The sequence below is a fragment of the Erithacus rubecula genome (genome assembly GCF_903797595.1).
Source record: "Erithacus rubecula genome assembly, chromosome: 1".
NCBI classification, from domain to species: domain Eukaryota; kingdom Metazoa; phylum Chordata; class Aves; order Passeriformes; family Muscicapidae; genus Erithacus; species Erithacus rubecula.
The window spans coordinates 13,835,702-13,857,946 of NC_136658.1; the positions used below are offsets into that span (position 1 = coordinate 13,835,702).

General features: G+C 38.4%; 1 protein-coding gene and 1 long non-coding RNA gene across 3 annotated transcripts in view; both read right to left on the bottom strand.

The window, feature by feature from the left end:
• ATP5PF (ATP synthase peripheral stalk subunit F6) overlaps positions 1-22,245 on the bottom strand; it is a 282,601-nt gene that overhangs the window by 244,245 nt on the left and 16,111 nt on the right. The gene's annotated exons all lie outside the window — the stretch shown is intronic.
• On the bottom strand, positions 8,333-11,523 carry LOC306806659. The gene is made up of 2 exons (XR_013775517.1): positions 11,464-11,523; positions 8,333-9,126 (listed from the first exon to the last, which is right to left on the bottom strand). It is a non-coding gene; the product is annotated as an uncharacterized lncRNA (long non-coding RNA).

The following is a 22,245-nucleotide window of genomic DNA, read 5'->3' on the forward strand; positions in this document are numbered from 1 at the left end:
TTTGGTGAACTTTGTGCAGTCATCTCAAACTATGCTTAAATTGCTCATCATAGAACTCAACCAAGGCTTAAGTTATCCTGGAACTCACTCTTCACACTGGCATCTGGTAGGAAAGAGGTGTTAAAAACCAGTATGCTTGAATTACCAAAATACACATCTATGTACATAGAGATATAGAAATAGAATATAGATATATAGATATAAATGAGAATTACCATCATCTTGCAGAACTGCATCACATACTGTTTTAGCTCATCATACCCTGCTCAAGCTCAAACAGAAATTATCTACATATTTTCAGATTCCTGCTCTCAAAAAAAAAGAAAAAAATGAAAAAAAAAAAAAGAAGTTATGTAAAGCAGCAAGAGTGTGAAAAGCTGGTATGCTTCCAATGCATTTCAGGTAAACATGTCACAGCAGCAGCTTGAATTAAGCAGTGGGATCTATAGGAAATATTTGACTTATTCTCTGTCCTTGTGCAAACATTAAGCAGAAAACATGGACTGAAAATATGGTGACATCTTTAAATAAATGTTTTTAATTCATCTCTTCAGGATTGTATCTGGGCAGCATTTAGTTAAAATGATGCTTAAATTGTGCTTTTCAAAACTGTTCAGGGTTGACATAGTTCTACTCCCAAGTAAAAATCAGTAGGAGTTTTACTGCTGACTTCTACAGAATATAAGCCAATGCTGAACACTTCTGAAAATAGCTTTCCATCTGTATATCTATGTAAATGAATAGGGACTGTTAGCAGAAATAGGGACAGAAAAGATCAGGCTTTTAATTTTAAAAGTTGAAGTTAAATATAGCTACTATACTAGAAAACAAAAACACAAGAAAATGTCAGACAAAGTTTAATATTTATTGCTTTAATTTATGGCAGGAATGGATGGGGAAGAGCTCCATTGCCTCAGGTGACACAGATCCAGGCTTTCTCATGTCATTAGACACCACCAACTCCTTAGTAATGGTATTTCACGCTTCTAGTGGGAAGATGAGGACTGAGTCCCAAGCAGTCAACCACTGCTAAAAGAAATAAATGTACCAGCTAACACCATCAAAAATATAGTTTTCCAAATTTAGTAGAAGTAGAAATCTACTTCCTATTTTCCCTCAGCAGGCCTTTTCTTCTCTTTCTGTGAAGGAGCAGCCCTTTGTGACAATCTGTTGGCTCTGAACCAGCCCAACATTTACAATAATCAATATTTCATACATGAATAACCCTACCGACTAGAGAGTGGCTGCTGGGGTACCTCCAACAGCCCTACTTTAGTACTTTGTACACTCACAGCCTGACTACTGCAGAAGTTAACAAAGTTCATGGCAAGATCTGGGAATAGTTTTTGGTATTTTAGGCCTGCTCAGTTTTGGTTCCTTTGCATCTTTCTGACCTCACTGCACTTCCAGAGAGCTTTACTGACTGAAGGGTTGTTTGGCTCTCTTGCTCCATTGTGCACTCCTATGGACAAGGTATCTAGTGGGCTAGAAGACAAGCTGATATAAAAGGCCAGGACCTTCAGCAGCAAACTCAGCCCTTGAAGTCTTGAAGGCTCAGTTCTGGGCACCATTGCAGTGTGGAAAGGAGGACCTATGGGACACTGCTCTTGCTAAGTAGGAAGAAGTTTATTCAAAGTCATTAAAGTCTAGTATATTTTAAGACTTTTTTTTGATTAAAGGTTTGAAGTCATTGATGTACTTTGTTATATTATCCAATTTAGATTTAAATATATCCTTTACCAATCTGCCAACCCAAGTGGCACATCCTGTGTTATTTGATTTTTCTTTTCTTTAAATAGGTCTTTTTAAAAATCAGGAAGTCAAGAAAAGAGGAAGTAGTACTAACATGATAAGCTTATCTTCCCATGGCACTCAGAACTTATGATCCCACCTTCTGAGCATCCTGGGCTGTATTTATGGTCTCAGAAAATCAGTAAAGCTAATTAAAAAATCACAGTCTTCAGAATGAAGCTTGTTTTGTCATGGGTGGGAATTTTTTTGCTTTGTTTTTTACATGTTGTAAAAAAAATGTATTAAAAGAGAGAGAGCCACTAATGCTTCAAGCTTATTGCTAGTAATTCATATCTAATACCAAACTACAGAAAGCCTCACACCTAGTCCTTAATGTGGAATATTTTTCCCCTGTGATCAGTCTGAAGTTGACCTAAGTCAGATAGAAACTATTCTAGTCAAAATCCAGAAAAGACAACTTCCTCCAGTGATAAGGAAGTATGAGGGTGAGATATTAATATTGATGCAGTTTTGAGGCTGACTTTCCACAGAATATTTTGTCAAGTTCAAGAATTTGTCCTTGAACCCAATATATCTTAAAAGTTGCCTCAGTGCTCCTCAAGTGTCTCAGGTAGCAATGCAAGATGTAACCAGCAGTGTGTATTCTATCACCATCTGTTAAAACCAGATGAGGCAGTGTTCTTTATCTTTTCCACAGACCATCCTCCCTCCAGGAAGATATCATCTGCTGCTGGCCCATTCAGTCCCACTGCATGACTGATAAAATTACATCATCCCACTGGGAGATGCTCCAGCCAGGGGGAGGAGCCAAGCCTTTCCTACCTAGATAAAAACTGAGATTTTGGACACCAAGGCAGTCTTTTCCCACTGGATTCCCAGAGGAAAACCAGATCCTTCTACATCACCCCTGGACCTTCAGAGGAAAACTTCATCCTTCTACAGGAGCACTGCTCCAGCTGAACCACATCTGCCACTGCAGGAGGATGCAGCCACCATTTAATGGGACTGCTGCCAACACCCTGACTGACTGACAGGGTTTCAGGTTCTATTCTGACTCTGTCAGTATTTTGGTTTATTACTGCATTTTTATTTTAATTTTCCTAGTAAAGAACTCTTTTTCCTATTCCTATATATTTGTCTGAGAGCTCCTAAATTTCAAAATTATAATAATTTGGAGGGAGAGGGTTTATATTTTCTATTTCAAGTGAGGGTCTTGCCTTCCTTAGCAGACACCTGTCTTTCAAACCAAGACAACAAGGTTGGAGTAGAAGTCTGTGGTCCTGCTTCATTCTCAGAGCATTCTACTGCATGACTACCCCTGTGTTTAGGCAGGAGAGACAGATCTCAGGAGCTGCTCCAAATTTGTTAATGGAGATTTTTTTATTCCAAGAGCAAAGAGAATTTCTTTTACCTGACTTCATTACTCTATAGCAACCAGTAGCTAATTCACACACACAAATGATTCCTAAGATCCCCACAGTGCTTATACAATTTGCAACTTGCAGAAATGATCACATTTTATGTTTGTCACTTATCTAAAGCAAAATAGTATAAAAGGACAGCAGACAAGAAGAAAAAGGCATCTTTCACTAAAGATTGTTTCCTCTCAGAAGTGTCACTGGAATAAGTGGGTGTATTTACTGACCAATGATGACTAGGAAGTAGTGCTATGTAAACCTCTCCATTACAAATCAAGTAGTTTATTGATGCCTGTCATATCATAAAGAGCTTTCCAGTCTTTTCCTGGGCATTCTTTCATAATGTCTCCTATAATGTGCAGTAAGTTATGAGCAGAGATGGGAACTACTGCATAGCTAGATCTACAGTACAATCTGTTATTGTTTCAGGGTGGAATTTAAGAGAAGCTCTGCGCTTTCAATCTCTTGCCAAAATGTACAATTTAAGTAAATTGTGTTAGGAATTAAGTCATACTGTTATACAGTATAATAATTGAAAGTAGCTGATTATATTTTGTACTATAAGGAACTCTGTGTCATCATAGCAGGAGATCCAAGATCTTTTTTAAAAATAAAAAACAAAAAAACACAACCCTGTCTGAAGTATTGACGTCTAAACATAGTTTTTTCAAGTAAGAAAATATCAGGGTATATAGTTTTAGGCTCAAGTCCACACAAATCTCAATATTCAAAATGAAAAGAAGTTTATCAACCTGATCAGACCTTTCCTTTTTCAGAACACCATATTTGAAGACCACTTTGTACCTTAGTTTCCTAAAAATCAAAAACAAAAAACAAAACAAACCCTTCTCCCTCCCAAACAAAAAAAAAAGCCTTAAGGCATAAACACAACAAATGAAATATCCATTACCAATAGATGCCCAAGCACATACAGAGAGTTGAAATCAAAGGAAGATAATGTTGACATCAGACAGTAAACATCACAGAAAGATATGATAGATTCATGCCAATAAATTAGTAGTGCCACATGATTTTTATTGGCCCTGGCAGTCCTGTTGACCCAGACATTTTCACAGGCATAATAAACAGAAGATGTTATCTCTCACTGTTACTGAGATATCATGATTAAGCATGATTCTATTTTTTTCTTTAGGACAGACTGAGTTCACAGTGAAGCAAGTAAAGTGAACAGAGAAACAGAAACAAGCCAAGAAGCCTGAATACATTTCATAATGAATCTTTTGAATTCAGTGCTTTGAATGGCTTCCCACCTTCAGTCAGCTGGATCTAACTTTGGAAAAAATATTTTGCTGTGATGTTAAAAGCTGGGCATTTAAAAGTAAATCAAAATGTACACAGTTCACAAAAAGAATGAGGTTTTGCTAATACAAATGAAAATGCCAACATAAAGCACTATGGAGTACCTTTGTTTTGCCACTTTTGCATTTGTACAGCATCCAAAGATACACTACAACATTTCTGGTTGTTGAGACACCATAGAGCAAATCATCAGCAATAATCTTGGTGTGGAAGACTGAAGACAAATAGGAGATCACCAGGTCGATCAAAAGAATACCATCTCAGGGTTTTGATCCAGGAAAGCATATAAGAAAATGCACAGCTCCATGCACTTGAATACACCCATTGAAAAGAACAGCATCTGCTCACTATCTGTGAGGAACCAATTTAATTTTGAAATAATAATGCTCGACATGGTTTAGTTTTATTTCTCGAATCTGGTATTTGATTTTGAATGGAAAAGTGCCAGACGGGCTGCACATGCCTTGGCAGCAGCAGCACATGGCAGCACCCGCACACAGACAGGCTCAGCTGCTACGCGACCCCTGTAGGAAACAGGGAAAGGCTCTGGGATGGTTTCACTGGCACCCCCTCAGGGGAAGGTTTCCTCCACCTACAGACCCTAAGCTACTTCCCCTAGAGGTGTGGTAACTCCTGCCACTGGGGGAAGACTCTCCAGACTATCTAATAATCTTTCTAGGGCAAGCAAACCATGGGAGGAGCTACGGGTTAGAAAAAGCAATCGTGAACTGTGTTGGAACTGAGTGCAGGAGGAGAAGCAGTTGAATCCCCTCCCTCCAAGCTTGTAAAAATACAACAATACAATAAATGTCCCCCAAACTCCTACAGCTAATAAAACAAATGCAACATTTTAAAAACTTCTATAAGGAACTCTTTCCTGATTTTAAGTTGCATGGCTTATAAATACTGGATGTATTCAGATCAGCATTTTGAGTGGAATGATCCTGGAGAGCATTCAGCATCAATTCAAAATCCAGCTGAAAACTCATCAGTTACTGACCTGACAAATGGAAGTCGTGGGTAGAAGTTCCTTTATCCAGTCTGGTTATAGATCTTTGTCTATTTGGCAAATACTAAATTAAGGCAGCATCACCTGTACTATTAACTCTGCTGTGGTTGAGTGTTGAAGTGGAAAATGAACTTTTAGGATATTCTAGAAATGGGTATATTGCATTGTTCCTGTCAGTGAATGATAAATATTTCTAGAGGATGTTAATGTTTCATAATTCTTATGTTCCAGGGCCAGAATGGCACACTTAATGAATTACCAACTTCAAAATACATCAGAAGTCCAGTGTTCAGAATGAGAATCTCTGGATGTCAGTCTCTTATTTTTCTCTCTGCTGTTTTTGTTTGTGTTTTTTTTGCTTTGTTGGATTTTTTAAGGTTATAAGGGACAGCAGTAGAGTTGTGGAATCTGTTGGAGGCTTGTGAATGGTCAGGATGCATTTTACTCCATCAGGTTCTGATGAGCATTCTTTTTGAAGGTGATTATTAATTTTCTGCTTCCACAAGAAATTACTCAAATAAAAAAAACCTCAACCTGATCATATAAATAATGTCTTAAGGAAAAGAAGAATGGCCCCAGTCATGCTTCTTTAAAAAAATGTACATATGCTAAAATAGGAAACTAGAAAGAAGTGGCCAGGTAAATAGAGCTTACTGAAAGAATTGTTGCACTATGCATTACTTAACTGGCTTGTAGAGGACTTAGATGCTATCAGGTATGGCACACATAATTTCCTTCAGATGGATGCTAAGCTGTGGATGTCCTGTCCCTGGAAGTGTTCAAGGCCAGGTCGGATGGGGCTTGGAGTAACCTGGTCTCAAGGCAGGGTAATTGGAATTTTATGGTCTTTAAGGTTCCTTCCAACCCAAACCATTCTTTGATCTATGATGAGAAGTGTTGGTGGTTTCTTGGCAGCAGCTGTCAAGGACAATGTGATTCTGCAATATGCTGAGATGTTTACTTTCTCTTTGCATATAATTTAGATCCTTGGTACACAAGAGTCAAGTGAATTGAAATCAGAAGGTGAGATGCTATTTCGTGATTCAAGTGTACTTATTCTTCTTTGCCATGTATAAACTGAAATTGGAAAGGATATCAAAACAGAGTAAGTACATTGATGGCCCACAAGTGCAGTAAATAGTAGCTCACTCCTGTAGAATCATCTGAAACCATGGCTTTGTAGCTGTTGATGTACAAGTGTCAGTCTTACACACCCACTGACCTAACTGAGTTACATGTGCAAAACCCATGGCAGTACTATATAACTTGATGTCTTAGCCTTAAATATCTATACCTAATCTATATCTAATCACTTTTAGTAGTTCAAGCTCAAATCTATTGTACAGCCAATCTCAAAAAGCTGTTTTATCATCTGTGAACTGAGCAGGTTTGAAGTGCAATTTGCCATGTTGTACACTGTTGTCATTTTTCTGAGCTACACTTTAAAATACCCTGGCAAAGTTGTGCTTGCACCAGAAAAGTACTTCAATAATATTTGCACTTACCATGAGCTGTTCTCTGAACTAAATTACATACAATCTCAACATATTTGCCACACCTTAATAATCTCCCCAGTAAATCCATGTTGCTGCTACTTCAGTTACCAATCAGTTGTTTGCCTGCATATTGTTCAACAATATTTAACTGTTGTATGACAAGCAGTAGCTTTCCTGTAACAATAGAGTCAAAATGAGTTAAATTCTGTTGTATCTGAAAGGAGCATCTTAAAGGAGCACTCAACTCTGACTTTAGTTTTGTTTAATTTAAGTGATGTTAATTTTCAGTTCTGTTATGGACAGGTAAAGAGTAGGCAGAGTCCTAGTGACCCAAAGGCTATCCACCCTCTCTGCTCTTACCTGTTCAGCATAAAGAGAAAATACCATTGTTTACTGATTGGTTTTACATGTAATAGGCAGACCCAGGAGTAGTAAATCAGCTAACAGGAATATTACCAACTTAGGTCACAGTTTTCTGACCCAGTCCAACACCACTTCTTCCTGCTATGAAACAGATGAATTCAGTGTGTTTTTGATGCCTTAGAAATCTAGAAATAAAACAATACACTTTTGAGATAATATAGGAAGTAATATAAAAGCTAATATTTAATTGGAGGTTTCCAGGGGCAAGTATGGAAAAATGCCCACTTTCTGTGATACAGGGCTTTGGCACTTCCATGAGGTTAGCAAGTTAGCATAATTGACAAGAATCCTCAATTAGAAGCACAGGTAAAGAAATAATTTCCTCCCTTGGTTCTGCCTCTTCTGGAGCACCCCTTTCTTGCTACTAGCTATATTTGCTTTATGAGAAAGTGTCTTGGAAGAGTGGCTCATTCTTAGTTCCCAGAAAAAGCAAGAATAGGATTGGGGCCTAAGAATGTGTTTCATCTAATAGACTGAAGTTATAGGAACTATATAACTATACAACAATAGTCTACAGAGCTACAAATATATATGAAGAATATATAAAAGCAAAAATAATTTTGGCATAATTTTGAATCCACAGAGTCTGTCAAGCACTGTGAATGCTCCTTACAAGCAAGGAGAGTGAGGGTATTCAGTGTCAGACATGTGCTTAAGTTCAAACCTATTTTGTGAGTCCCCAGATGAAAAATAACCCTACAGAGCCAGTGGAACTGTCCAGATTGTAAATAAAGCCATTAACAGTCTTGTCTATGGTGTCCATCCCTGAGGAATGCCACTGGTTATCCACTGCCAGCTGGACCTTGTACTGATTGCCAGCCTGTGAGCCCAGGGGTCCAGCCAAATTTCCACTCATCTTATTGTCCACTTAATCCAGATCTCACCAATTCTCTGGCAGCCAGAATACTGCAGGAAATGGTAACAAAGGACTTGCTAAAGTTAAAGCATACAACATCCTCCACTCTCCCTTTCATCACACAGCCAGAGAAAACAGGCAGGCTGATCAGGCGTAATAACAAAATAAGCTTTGCTTCCTCTCTTCTCCTGGGGTGCAAAATAAACAGAGAAAAATAAAACCCAGATGTGAATTTGCCCAATAAATCTGCATGCAATGCATTATTACAGGTATATATTGCAGTCTCAAATGCAAATTAGGGTGCTGTTATAGAGAGAAGAAAGAATACTATCATTGCTCCAAGAGAATTTCCAGTCAAGGACCAAGCCTTGAATGACTCATGACTTCCTTTCCACCAGTATAATGCTATTTTTCTTGGGAATGATTGTGCAAAGTATTGCTTGTTAATAAATGTTTTTTTAAAAGTCACTTTTTGGTTTTGTTTAGTTGAGGCTAATACCCTTAGAACAGAAAGCTACATTTCCACTCAGTATTACAAAGGTAAAGCGTTATGTGTTTTTGCATATCTATGCAAAATGCAGTAAACATTGTTTGTTAGGCAACAGAAACTTGTATTTTAGAGACTTTAGGCACATATTTCAGCTAGAGATGTTTGTCCAAGCTTTCCAAAACAATCTTCAGCAATCTTTCACACCTACAAGCAGTATTTTAAAGACCAGATTGTTTATCTGTATGATAGATGTGTTCTGTCCTGTGAGGAGCACAAATCAATACCATTGCAAATCAATGATGATCTCCAGGATGCAGGTACTGATTTCTTTCTGCAGAGGTTTTTCTTGGCTCCATTGGCTTCTAGGGAACACAGCAGCTAAATGAGTACTGAAAATCCATTTATTTGGAAAATTCATTATAAGATATCAATAAAAACAAACAAATGTCTTTACTTCTTCTCTCCCAGCTCAATCAAAGAACAGCCAAAATACAGCAAACACTTGAGAAAATTAGATTATATAATTTCAGATCACTTTTCTCTACAAATCATCTTGGACCTCAACAGATATGAACATGAAAATCCCTCTGAATTTTCATAGACAAAATACTGCAAATAAATTTTGTGCCAAATTTCAACAGATATGTTTCAGTTTTGTCCAGATCATTCCTGGACACAATACACACAAGTTTGGCTAAGTCACTATGTTTGATTCTATCTTAAAAGTTTCATAGAGTTGCTGTTGCCAGAGCTTGAGAGATGCATCACAGTCATCTGCCAGGATAGATGGACAGTGAGCTGAATCTGCTCACAAGTGCTGACTTGTCTATGCACAAGCAAAACAAGGCCAAACTGCATTCTCTTCTAAATATTGAGATATCTTGGTGCATGCCAGCTCTCTGCCATGCAGCCTGGACAGGCACAGCACTGGCAGCCACATGATATAATCACCAGCCAGAGGATGCTTTGGTTTTAAGCCTTTCCTGCAGATTTTAAACCTTTCTCTCTGCCTGAGCTGCAGCAAGGACTGGTAGACATGGTGTGGCAGATGTCTGCCAGCTCAGGCTCCTCCAATGCACAGGGCAAGCTCAATAGTGACACTGCACACAACTTGCCAGTCTCCTCAAACACAGCAGTGCCACTGGAATGCTTGCAGAGCAAAATCCCCTTGCAAAATGGAGACAACCTCATTAGCCAACCTGCTGGAGGGGTTTCTGCACTGGTTTGAGTGGAACTAGATTGAAGCCCTTTTAGTTTTCAGAAAGAGTAAGGTTCAGGTGCTGTGATATGATAAGGGAGAAGTGACCAATTGGTTCATCAGCTTTACTTGCAAAGGTCTGGACATTCAGTTTGTAAAATCATAGGCTAAAAGCAACACATCAAGCAAATTCAGTTCCTCCGTAGACAAAACTGAAGCAGTAGAACATACAGGACGTACTGAATCAGGCATTTTCTGGGGTTACATCTGAAATAAAGAATTTACTAGTGTGTTGTAGCAGGTAGAAATATGAGAGATTATTCACTGTCAACAAAGACTAGAAGCAAGCACTGTGAGAACAGTGCAGGTGATTTTTAAGGGTTTATCAAGTAATACTGCCTTATGTACAAGTGTCCTCCTCTGTTCTCCAACATCAACAGGAAACTGTGGTATGTCCTTCTGCATGACTTGAAGGACTAGTTTTGTAGTATTATCCTATGCTGCTGCTTTTAAATTTAAATCACATGCAAAGCTGAGTGTTCTCTGATGATCAGAATTTTCTTTTGAGTTCATAGGTTCATTTATTTCCAGAACAGGAAGCTGCTTTGTTTACTTGTTTAATACAACACCAGCATGATGAGCAGGACAGCTTTCTAGCTGCAAATGGAAGAGTTCAGAGAATGGCACTTTTCCTGAATGGCTGTTATGACTCCTATACCAAACAGCCCTGCACAGAGATGCTGGAGATGGTTCAGACCTTCAAACTTTAAAACTCTGCTAACTCAGATGAGTCTCATGTTTTATTACTACAGATAAAACATACAATTTAATTAGGCATGCACCTATAAAGTGTAAGCTTCAGTTAACTCTCAGCTTTATTTTAATACAACCTATCCAGGTAACTATTAGAAACATTAGTAACATTTCAAGTCTTAAAACACCTTGGAGCTATATACTTTTCTCCATTTATAACAGCTCAAATTTTTAGCTCAGTTTCTGCTCACATCATCACTTAACCCTTCTATGCTCTTCCTCACTTGTCTATTCAGTTTATGTTTAGACTCCCTAATAGATCTACTACCAGAGATGTTTTCTGTATAATAAATGGAAGTGAATTTCAACCTGTATGCCTTCAAACCCAAAGCTGGGTTTTAAATAGGGGAGATAAAAAGAACACACATAAAGTGTTACATTCAGAACATCAAGAGTAATGAAGCCAATGAAAGTAAATAAATAAAATCAGTGTTTTTCTTGCCCTCCACTGCCATCTCTCACCAGGCTTTCCTGATCCACCACTTTCCTAGGTGATGTGAGAATCAACAATGGCTGGCATGAAGAGCAGATAAAGATTTTTCCACCCAAACAAAAACCAAATTGTTAAAATGATCCCAAAGAGAAATCCATTTGAGAAGCAACTTTTTCTCCCTCATGGAGATTTCAGACAGTTCACTCCTAGTGTGTATATATTTAGAAATATACTCCATTCCTAGAGACCACCTACCCTCAAGAGCTCCAGTTTTAGATTCAAGAGGTAGTAAGACACAATACCTAGGGACAGGTAGAACCTGCAATGATCACAACCACTTTAATGAAAACAAATGTTTCATACTGCATTTAAATGGGCTTAAAGAAGTTTTACTCCTAAATTTGGCTTAGGCTTTCGTTCAAATATCAAAAATATTCTAAAATTATTCAGTTCTAACACAATTTAGCAGTTTAGGTTTTTATAACTGCAGTCTGAAAATGAAAGACACATTTATGTTTCACATGTGTAGAAAAGGACCATCACTGAAGTCTTGTCCAAATCTTGCTTCTAGAATAGGGCCAAACTTGTTTTGGGTGCCTGGTATACATGGGCTGTGTCCATCCTTATTTGTGCAACACCCAACTGACATTTTTAGTTTGCTTTTCAAAGAACAGACTAAATCCTATTTCCTTTTGGACAGGACTGAATCAGCAAGAGAGGGACTTTATTTTCTGAAAGCTGTAGCATAAAATTCCCAAAGTACTGCATTAAAAAAAATTATCCTAATCTCAAAAGCTCCATAGTTGCCATAGAATTGTTTCTGCTTTTTCCTATTTTAATCTTCCTCCTTTCTCTTACACACAGCAGAGCAACTAGGCAGCTGCTTGAAGGCAACCATTTCCATCAAGATTTCCTAGAAGTCTGGCATTTATAGAAGCCCTAACAAGGTCATATTCAAAGAACCTTACCTCTCTCTGCTGTCCCTTTTAGATACACTTTAGGCATTTCATAAAATGAACAGACTGATCATGAGCAAGGTATTTTAAAACTTATACTAAAAAATGTCCAAGCATCTAAGACCTTTCTAGCAACATCTCTCTTTTCTGTTTGGCTGTTCAAAAGCTACTTTTATTTTCAGTTGGACAGTGGGAGCAGCAAAAAGTTGCATGCACACATAAAGAAGATAAAATTTAGGAACTTTAAATATTTTCTTTATGGGAATGAAAGTCTTCCGCGGTACATTTAACTTCTTTCAAGACAGGCTTCTTGACTCTGTTGGAATCCCTGGACATCCAGGCTTGTTACCACTGACTCTATATTACCCAGAAACACAGGACCAGATCATTCAAAGGGAAATATGTGACACTGAAGGGAAAGGAAACACTACTATTCCACTTGGGTCTGTGGATTTAGGTCCTTTCCCCATTTCTACCCTTCCCTTCCTTTCCCCTACCCACCCTGAGCAAACTGGTTTGTTTTGACCATAATGCACAGCTGGTTTGGGGTAACAAAAGACAAGGATTTCACCAAGTACATTCTTCTCTGGAAAATATTTAATATCTCCTGAAGAGAGTGCCTAAGATGGGCCTCCAAAAATACTAAATGCCCTGGTTTTGTGGCTACATACCAGCTCAAGGATCAGGAGATAACAAATCCAGCATGTGCCTTGGTTTGTGTTTTCAGTATTGGCTAAAATAAAAAAAAAAAAAAAAAAAAAAACAACCCAAAATAGGTATGGTGGCTGTGTGGCAGCCAGTGTAAATGGGCTGATTTATCCAGGCTGAGACTTGCTGGGGGAAATAGTGATCTCCTGTCCAGGGTGGGTAAAAGGACTTGTCTATAATAAGTCATCCTCTTTTACATGAACTGCACACTTTTAAGGAAGCTCTCAACTTTTTCATTGTGGGACTCTGATTCAGACAAGATCTGAATTTGACAAGAAAGAGTTCTCAGATACAACATCATTGCACTTGAGCTTTAGTTTCATCCAATAAATCTATCAAAAAGAATCCTCCCCAGCTTTTACAGGACAGGAGAGACCCTCAGCTGCAGGAACCCCAGAGCTGAGCCACTGTGCCATGCTCACCACGGGAGTAGTCTCAGAGAGGCTTTCCTGGTGTTCTGACACCTGTCCAGGTGGGAAACAAGGCTTTAAATGGCCCATGAGTCAGCACTGAGCACAAACCCAAGAGCAGCTGTCTGCAGGGAACTGGAGGGACCCTTGGGACAGGCTCTGTGACCTGGGGGTGTTTCACTGGGGTTTGCTGGTGGCTGTGATAAACACCCAGAGCAGCTGAGCCAAGATAGCCCTGAACAATTCAATAAAACAGCAAAGACACTATCAAAAGTATCTTCCCAAATTCATCATTCCCTGCTTCCTGCACTCTGGGTGCATCTCTAAGGATGCATCACTCTAGGAGGAATCCCACAGCAATTGGTATCTGCCCATCAGTATTTGCAACAATTCTGTGTAGCAGCACTTATCTCTTGTCTATGACACATCTCAAATGATTACATGCCTAGAATGCTTTATCAAGCAAGTCCATGAAATAATCGTCCAAAGGTTTCCAGGCAAGATAATCTTCCATTATTTTTCATAGAAGATGTAAGGCATACTGAGCCTGAAAACTCAACCCCCTGTGCCTATGCTACAAGGCAGCAGCTTTGGGCTTCCATACAGAAAGTTACAGACAAGGCCCAAACAGCTGCTACAAAATTGCAAAGGCAGCCTTCAATTCAATGAAGTTTTAAGCAGAAAAATCAGTTGTGCAACTAACCAGCTTGGAGTTTTTCAAACCTTTTTCTTAGCTGAGAATTGAAAAGTACATAAGAACAAAAGTCACAGCCACATTTTTCTTAATTTCATATACCAATGCCATTATATAAATGACTGAGTGATTCCTTTCTTTTCTAGGCAGAGTGAAATCCATTATTTTTTCACTCTTCATACAATCCTAAAATGGTTTTGGTTGGAAGAGACCTTACAGATCATCTAGTTCCAAGTACTACCTACTTACATGGCAGGACACATGCAGGTAGGAGGCTGTTCTCAACTCATCCATCCCTGTCCTGCACAGAGAGGGTACACAAAAACCAGATTATTATGAGCCCTGTGAACTAACTCTTGAGCAATGGACAAGCTGGGAAAAATCATGTTGCACAGGTGATAGCATCATTCCAGACCTCTCCTCTTCAATTTCTAAACTATTAATATTAAGCATTTATAAGTATATCACAAATGAAATTGTTATTTGCAAAGTATTTTTTCCAGATAAGCAGTTTAATACACCAGCGAATTAGCAAACAGAAGGAAGCAGAAAATAAATTAGAACATCATACTTGTGTTTACATTAAACATTCACTTCTCTGAGTGTTTATAGCTGGATTATCTAAGGGCAACAACCTATGATTTATTATTCATCCATATTAATGAAACTTTTGTCATTTGATTTTGATAAAGAATTTTGCCCACAACGTAAATTAAGTTCGGTGTTCAAAGAAGGTTTTGAGAATGTCAAGGAGCTAAAACTGGAGATTGCCATTGACAAGGGAAGAGTAAATTACAGACAAGACATCATAGTGTGTGTTTGTAAATAAAAACACAGTTAAATACAAATAGGAGTTATTTTGCCTACTGCCATTAAATCAACCATAAAGTAAATCCTTCCATGCACTTTCTCAAACCCATACTTGAGGTAGAAAGGCACAGAAGGCACTAAATAACCACTGGCACATCTGCTTGTGCCAAGAGACTCTAGTGGTGGTTGCAGGATTGGTGGATGCAGGTGGATGCTACTATTACCCTCTGTTGTATGTGAAATATCAAAGTTCCCTTGAAGCCTATTTATTCCAAGAGAATGGCCTGACCACCAAGGTAATGGCTGTCATCCATGGGAGAAGAAAGAAAAAAGAAATTTCCACCCATAGGGATTTTTCCAGACCTGCCTGCAGAAAGCCCTGAGGCAGCCTGCCCTGATCCTGCTTTGGGCACAGGGCTGGACCAGACACCCTTCCCACCCAAAGGGATTTCATTAGAAAGGAAACACAAGAACAAGTAGCCATAAACTCTTCTCTTGTAACTGTGAAAAAGATGAGAAAGCAGATAAGAGAATCTATGTGTCCAGTGTAGTAATCTCACAGAAAATGAGGAAGACTCACATCCCAGAGTACCTTAACAAGAACTTCTCATACTTGGCAGTCAAAACTAGCAACAGAATACAAAAAATTTTTTGAGTGATTTTTCAAAAAAAAAAAAAAAAAAAAAAAAAAAAAAAAAAAAGACAACCCTTGATCTATTCTGCAAAGAAAACTACTATTAAACACAGGTATGGGACTGGGAATCCTAACTGGAGAAAGACACGAAGCCACAAGTAAACTCCTAGGCCCTAAAGAGGTAGAATTTTTATCATGCCTTTATCTTCATTTTATTTAAGATTTCATTCAGACAGAATACAGTTTGAGGAGCTGTACCATTTTCAGATCCCTTCCATGGTACCTGGCTCTTTCAGTTGCAGCACATGAGAAGCCAGCACATACCACTGCTCCACTGAGACCAAGATATTCACTGGGGCATCATCCCACTTGCCAGAACACTTCTACCCCAGTGCTTGACATCAAAACAAATATCACATAAATAAAGTAAAAAATGGCAAAAAATGTGGTCTTCCCACTCACTTGCAGTCCTCATTTTTTAATGTTATTTTAAAACACCATTTATGTCTAGTCTGAATAGGTAAATAGGAACAGGAAGTTTACAAATCAAATTTTAGGTTGCATAAAAAATGCTTTAGGTAACTAAATTACACTCTGGAATGCTAATTGCTATGTTTTTCTCATACAGAGGCTGTTTAATTGCATTCCCTGGACCATTGTAGCCTGGCTCTGGAGTCAGAGGTGACTGTTCTTAGAACATCAGAAGACAAAACAAGTTTTTTATAGTTTTTTCATAAAAAGTAACTCAGTGACCTTTTTGATGGAATGAGACATAAAAAGCCTATTTAACTGACTCATATGATAGCTGAAGCTAGAGAAATTCGGGCAAAAAAAAAGCACATCTCAGTAGATGAAAGGTATTTATTATCCATCAAAATAAAACTGTAAATCAACATGAAATTCTTAGAAGATATGTTCATGCAAAAGGTAAAAGTTTGATGCAAAAAAACCCCCATTGGGTAAAGTTATGAATTGAGCTGTGCATGATGGCAAATTTTTCCAGTAATGTCTTCCAGGACATTGGTCATTTTGCTAGCAGCAGTGTCACCACCATTAGCCCACTACCATTAAGATCTGTATGAAACAGAATTTCATCTGGAAAATAATAAACAGGCCTTTACTTCATAGACTGATCTGCTTTCAGAATCTGTGAAACAAATAGATCAAATGGCCTCTTGTTTGACTCTGACTCCTGTTTTGGATCCATTCAGACCCCAAAAGGGATCCATTCCCATTTACTCTGTGAATATGCCCCAACAACTCCCTTAGCCAAAGAGTACAAATATCCCTCCTCTACTTCTTTTTTCTTATTTTTTTATTGGGTTGGGTACTGGCTTATTAATTGAGATTCATGCTCCTTTCAGGCTACCACCTTGTGCAGTAAACATTTGTCTGAGCAGCCTTTCATTACTCACAGTTTCAGGTAAAAGTCCATCTCCATCAGTGCTTATTAAGCCACAAACAAGAACTTTTAACACTGTTGTATGAATTCTGTCTCTAAAATACTCCTTAATCATAATTTTTTTTTTTTTTTGCTGTGTGTGCTGACTGAGGGAAGGAATTCTGTCCTTGTCTGTCCTATTGCTGAGAAATTTGATTGTGTCCTGATATTTTTGTAAAATAATCACTATATAAGTACCAAAGATACCAAACCTATCAATCCTGTTTTGACTCAGGGCAAGACCATTGCACTGAAAGCTCTTCTATGCTTGGATCAGGCATTATGACAGTAAAGAAAATTCTTTAAAACTATCACAACCTTGTGCCTCAAAAATCATTTATTTGCATTGAATTTCAAAGAACTTTACCTGTACATTTCCTAAGGTAAATATTGAAGATACTTGGTACAGACTTTAATATTCTGTTACAAAAGGCAGTTTGCAAAGTTCTCATTATTTTCTGTTCCCACTTTCTTCAAAGGTACTTCTTGATGTTCCATTGATGAACATTGATGTTCCATCAGATGAACATAGAAGAGCTGTAATTTCCAATCACTGACTATGCTTCAAGTTTCCTGTTTCATATAGGATAAAGTAAAAGTTGTCATGGATATGCTTTGGTCTAAAACGTTAACATTATAGATCCTAGATAATATGCAATTTTAAGACTAAAGAACAAAGTAGAGACTTCTCAGGGTGTAGATACACATAAATTTCTTCAGCAGTATTGTGTCCTGAGGTGGTCCCAGACCTTCCCATCTCCACTATCAGTTCCTGATCATAATCATGATTTATCATCAGCTCAAATATAACTACAAAATAGAAGATCATGTTGGAATCCCTGTAAGCATAGCATTCCTCTTTTAATGGAAAAAAAGGCCCTTTCTGGTGCTGATCTCTCTTGCTGTGGTATGCCTGAAGGGGCAGCCAACCTCCAGAGAACATAGAGCAAGGGAGGGCTCAAGCCTCCTTAAAGTGCTTTGCCTCTAGAGAAAACAGTTTTTAGAGATGTTATTCAGTCTTAATACTTCACATATGGGGTCTCCAACAATATGATTCAGCTGAGGACATTAAAATTAGGAAGATAAAATTGGAGTTTAGGAATGTCCAGCACAACAGTGTTTACAGTAGATGCAAGCCACCACAGCTGCTGATTTAGTGAAGTAATTAAGCCATACCTACTTTTAAGCCTGTGAGGAGTCCTGTTTGGTTCAAAGAGATTATTAATATGCTTAAGTATACTGCTGAATCAGTGCTGGAATGAAAATAGCTACATAATTACATACAGAATTATGTCATGAAGAATATGTAACCAATGGGAAATTGTTACCAAAAATAGAACCCTATATAAGTGCCTTGTATACTCAATAAAATTGGCTTCTGATCCAAACTCAGATGTCCCTGTCTCTCCATCACCAATACTTCATGAATGAAGACATGGTGAAAAGTAAATAAAGCCCTTTATCAGCCCTGGATACATTCTGTCTCCTTAATCATACTTCCATTTCCAGTATACATCTATTTCCAGTCAAAGATAAGTCCTATGTCAGCAGATTAAAAACAGGCTCCAAAGCCAACACAGACAGGCTGATCATTCAGGTTGTCTGAATTTGTGGTCTCCAGTGACTTTTCATCTCAGCTTCAAGAGGTCAATTAACCCCAGGTGCTGCAGGATAGAGGCAGACCAGATATCAACAGCCAGCAATATCCCAGAGTGATGTCCCAGGGCAAGTGCAACCTGAGCATTTCTCAAGAAGGATGGATAAAGCTTGTGGCAAAGTTCCCCTCAGCAACATCTCAGCAACCAGCATCTCTCCCTCTAAATTCAGAGTCCATCTTTCCTTGCTTTTGACAAGCTATCAGCAATGTTTTACATTTTGCTATGTAATAGACAGCATCTCTGGACTTACAGCAAAGCTCTGAGCACATCCAGTCAGGAGATAAATGGTACATAAAATGCCATAAAATGCCTGTGGACACACTTCTGCTGCCATGGAGCAGGTCCAGCTGAAAAGCAGGTGGGAGCTTAGAAGGCTCTTGGTACTCTAGGTGAAAACTGGCCAACAAAGTTATTCCCTTCAGTCTGCAAACCTCTGGGTGTCAGAGGATGCCCAGGCTCTGCAGGGATAAGAAAAAGGCCTTGGCTTCTTGTAGCTGTCTCTGATAGCACTTCAGGGACTTCTTAATATCTTTGTCTTTCAGGACAAATGATACAAATGATAGGTAAAACAACACAGTGTGTGAACAGAGGAGAGATTACACAGCCTATAATACACCTCTGTTCCAGCTCAGCTCTATGATGTGCTTTGAGCTGCCCTCCATAGCCCCACCCCAAAGCCCAAACTGCAATTCCTTTTCTAAAGCTTTCTTGAATCTCTCCTCATTTTGTTCCTCCATCAGGCCACAAGCTGAAACTGCTTTGCTTATCAACAGAAAGCAACACTCCTCAATAATGCATTTTACTTTGGATTTAATTTAGGCTGACCTTCCAACATCTCCAAAGAACTCAATCTTACAAGAGACTTCTCTGTCTCTCAAAATTTGAGAGAGGTCTGCTATGCCATCAAGTTTTCTTGCAAAATTACAAGTATGATTTGTAGTTAAATTTTTAATAACAACTGTTTCTTTGGCATGGGAGAAATTACAGAATTAGAGAGAGGAGGAATTCTTTCTTGTCTGTTATGGTGACAAACTGCATAGGTTGAGCATTTGTTAAGAATATGGTAAATTCCATACTGATTTACAACACGATAAATCATTATCATGATGGCTACTTTGAGCACCTATGGATTTTGGAAGCCTTATGCCTCCACACAGATAGACTATCAGTATAGTATCAGTAAAAATGTGCAAGGAACTGGAGTTTTTGTGTGAAACATCTGACTCCAGGAAAGACAGTGAAAGTTTTGGAGCAATTTTTTACATAGGCAAGGTCTCACTCCATTTTTCTATTCTCATTATTATAGACTAGGACAGCAACAGAGCCAGGCTAACTCCATATGCATATTAATACAGGCTGTCCCATGAAAGCATCACACAAGTAGGAACATCCTGAAGAAGTAGCCAGAAAGAAAAAATTTCTGAAGTGCCACAAAGTCCTTGAAACATCACTCAAAAAAGTTCAGTTGAATTTATTTTAGGGATTAAGAGCCTCTTTTGATGGCTGACTAGTATAGATTTCCAGAAATGATAAGTCATGTATCCTCTTGGTTTCTCAGCTTTCCTCATAACCAGCTGTCAAGAACTCCCACCTCACCAGCACACTGAGAAACTAAACTGATTTTTCAAGTATGTGCTGGTCACAGAACTGAAGCTATGTGTGCATGACAAGTTAGTTCATATGAGCTGAGGATAAACAACATAAATTTCCTCCACAAAAGGTGCCCAGCAGGTGCACCCAGCTTGTGCCAACACAAATTCCACGAAGGCTGGGATTTCCTTTGTTGCAGCTTGTAGAGAGTTAATGGTTTAGCCAAGAAAGAATAACATTACTATGAACACATTCCATCCTTTAACATATTATTTTAGGAAGCTAGGTATACATATTTGAAGGAACTTTTTCAGACCATTAAGTACAATGCCTTCCTAAAGAAAACATTCTCGGCTTTTCCCCTGTAGAAATAGCTGTTATCTGAGGCAATAAGAACAAGTTGCCTTGGATCAAGTAAAGTTGAAGCCAGTCCAGCTAGACCAGTGAAAGGGCTATATATTCATCACCATTCTGAGTTATGGTGGATTTTTTTAGACAACATAATAGGTTGAAAAGTCCTTGCTCTATAGCAAGGAAATAAATTAGAAATGCTAAATGCAAAAGATTTCCTTGAATTTATAAAGCAGTTTTCCTGCACAACACATTAGCTGTAAATTCTACATATGAACTCATGCAAGGCAGTTTGGGATTCTGAGCCTGAAAATCTGGATTATGATTTTGATATTTTCCAGTCCCTCAGTGTTTTCCCTTTTCCCCAGAGCCATATTATTTACAATCAGTATCCATGAGAGAGTAAAGCTAACACTGAGAACATGCAGCTCTGGCTCCTGCAAGGCTTTCCAACAGCATCACTCCCTCCTGCTGAGCTTGGGAGGGAGACACAGTCAGTGGAAAGATTAATGTTCCAAGAGATTTTTTTTTTTTTTAAAGGAGTAAGGTAAGATATTGGCATACATTTTGTATGTTTTGGTTTAGCAAATAACATAAACCAAATAAAGGCTTATGGCACCATATGCTTAAAATAAATAAATTAGCATTAAAAAACATGATACAATTTCAACTGGGAAAGCATATTCATCGCTATCACCTCATTTTATACATGCAGATACAGTCAGATCTCATCAGTGGCTAGAGCCATGCTGTGTCAAAGACTAAAATATTGCTTTTGTTAGATTTCAGGGATTTAGCAAAAGCAAGTTTTTCTGGGAAGTTATTTATAACATCTTATAATGAAGGTAAGAGGTTCCCTTTTCTGTGCTCCTACTAATAATACTTTAGAAGGATTAAATCCTCTATGCTGTGAGTTTGATGGCAAGCCTGGCTTGAAATGAGGTGGTTTTATCTCAATGTGATATGGTCTTATTTGTAACTCTGGCTTTAGGATTTCACATCACTGGCTTTGTTCTGCCATTAAAGAGAAGCTGTGGGTTTCTAGATTTCTGGCAGCTGCTTGAAAGTCAGTTTGTGGTCGTTAATGTCTGTTTCACTAGAGCTGCTCCCCACAGTATCAGCAAAAGGAACAGCAACAAATGTGAGCTACAGCATTCCCAGTGGCCCATGCAAGGGAAGCAATGGGGAGCTTTACAGGCTGCCACCAGCCATCCTGCATTTCCACTTGGCAGGATGTGGACACACACAGATTAATTCATTTGTTTGTGAGGCAAAAATCACTGAGAGCTGGACTGGCTTAAGATTCCCTGGAAGAACATAAAAATAAATTGGTGCCCTTGATTTATCCCTAAGACTTATTCAGTTGTTTTACTTACTGTACTTCAACACTTCCACATTATTCTCCATACTGTGTTTAGTCCCTGCCATCTACAACATTTTGTGTTCTAGGGATGAACTGAAACCAACATCTCTGCCTCTTCCCCTGCTTATAAAATAAAACCACAAATAAAAAATATATAAGCAGTTATAACTGAGTTGTACCTATCACATCCTTTCTGTTCTGCAAAAAAGACACTGCCATTGCCAAGGCTGGGGTAACCTTGTATTCCCTTTCTTTTATTATAAGAATTCATGTTCATAAAACTTACCACAAGATCCATTTTGCTTCTTGCCAAAGGAATACACTCTGTGATACAAGCAGGGTTTTATTTTAAGCTGAATTTCCTGTTTACACAGTATGAAGTAAACTTTAAATGGAAGAGTATAACTGGATGTAATGATTCT